This window comes from Anopheles merus, unplaced genomic scaffold (genome assembly GCF_017562075.2).
Source record: "Anopheles merus strain MAF unplaced genomic scaffold, AmerM5.1 LNR4000008, whole genome shotgun sequence".
NCBI classification, from domain to species: domain Eukaryota; kingdom Metazoa; phylum Arthropoda; class Insecta; order Diptera; family Culicidae; genus Anopheles; species Anopheles merus.
This window is the reverse complement of record NW_024427588.1, coordinates 255256-257500: the sequence shown is the minus strand read 5'-3', so window position 1 is coordinate 257500 and position 2245 is coordinate 255256.

Genomic DNA, 2245 nt, shown 5'->3' with positions numbered 1-2245 from the left:
ATGGTTTTAAAATTCGACCAAAAGATAATTTATTTTGCATTTGACATTCGATGTGTCAAATCAGTACAATTTGCACAAGGTATATTTAGAAGTTGAATTATTTGCGCGTTTGCCGGGCACCATCACTGAGAATTGTTAAGGGCGGTGGCAACGCTAATCGGATGCGATTTTATCGGACGAGATTTATATGGGATTTGACAGATAACGTCGGACGACGAAATCGCACGTCCGACGTTATCTGTCAAATCCCATATAAATCACGTCCGATAAAATCGCATCCGATGAGCGTTGCCACCGCCCTAAGGCCACGCTACACGACCCGGAAACTCGAGGCAAAAACTTAAAATTCTGAAATCTTCACGTCAAAAAGTTTACGGGTCGTGTAGCCGCGTTTTGTGTACTACCGTGCACACAAAACCACTGCCATATGAAGCAAGCAAAAACTTTTGAACAAATTTCACCAAATGAATATAAATACTCTTTTAATTTGTAAAGAGTGATGTCGGGTCATAAGCGTGACCACACAATTCCTAAGTAGCACAATCCTGTTAAGAAACCGTTAAAAGTATGTCTAAAAGTATTACTTTTAGCTTTCCATACAGCAGTAATTTCAGGTCTTCGTAAACCCTGAAAAAATAAAACACTGCGTAACGCTTTCCTGGCTTCGTTAAAAATTAAAATTTTGCCGGTATTTTTAACGAAAAATATCAAACTCAACCAACAAATCGACAGAGATAGCTGAATTGCTGTCTCATTCTATATGCATTTTCTAAATCTTCGTTAAGTTATAACAGATGGTGTTAATATTTCATGGAATAAATGCATAAATTCACCACACATACTTTTATTCGACATTTCATCGTTTAGTCCCTGCATATTGTCACTGTACAGTCTGTTCCCGAGTTACACGGTTCTCGACTTACGCGGATTCGGAGATACGCGGCCCAAATGACAATCCAGCCTGCTCTCACTATGGCGAGCTCAATGACAGCTGCTTCAACCCATACTGAGGGGCTATCATCGTTTCCTCCTGCGTACTGACTGTAGGGTTTAGGATAGACAAGGAAGTGATAGATAGAGAGAGATAGGACGAGCGTGAAAGATCATTCGAGATGACAGGAAATGCGAATAAACGTCAGTCGTGTTGGATTAATCAACGGAAGAGCATGACACCGTGTGTTCCTTAATTTCTTGAATCCGAAAGGTTGCTTTAAAGGATGGTTGCTTGGCCAGATCACGACAATGGCGCAGTTGGACGAATCTACGCATGGTAAATATAAGGATTTGGTCGGTTATTGTGGGTATTGCGTATTTTCCAAAACAAGTGAGAATATGGATGAACGGGTGCGTATGTGTCAGTGACATAGTTTATATCAATGAAGAAGATACGCACACTAGCAAGTGTTGAACAATATAAACGATTTAGACGTTCCTGAAGGGGTCTGTTACAAAAAAAAAAAATAAAAAAAATAAAATAAAAAAAATAAAAAAAAGATACTTGAGGAACACGTTGTAAGTGATTAATGAGCATAAAATACAAGTAGTATTTACTATCATAGTAAAACAAGACATAAATTAGGAACAATGAACAAAATAAAACACAAAATAATAAATAATACTTCATAAATAAAATAATAAATTATTTCTTAAAATGTTTATAAGAAATAAAATAAATAAAACGATATGTAAAATAAAACAAAATAAAATAAAATGAGTTAAATAATAAATTTATAAATAAATAAATCAATCAATAAGTTAACTTATTATTAATAATTATAACATGCATAATTTTAAAAATTAAATTAATAAAGGCATTTACATAATAATTTTCCTACTCAGTGCCTTATAATGCTGACGCAAAATCTTACTTATAAAACGTTCATTCTTGTATGAATTGATGCTATAGACCACATGAAAGCACAATCCACCAGTAATCGATGTAACAAAAAAAAATGGAAATTAAATGTTGAGGCACATCCTTCAAGAGGACTGATGCAATAGACCATATTAAAGCACATTCCACCAGGAATCGATGTAACAAAAAATGAAATTGAATGTTAAGGCACACCCTCCAAGAGGATCGATGCAATAGACCACATTAAAGCACATTCCACCAGGAATTGATGTTACACAAAAAAAAAGAAATTAAATGTTAAGGCACATCCTCCAAGAGGATCGATGTAATAGACCACATTAAAGCACATTCCACCAGGAATCGATGTAAAAAAAAATAAAAATAATAATA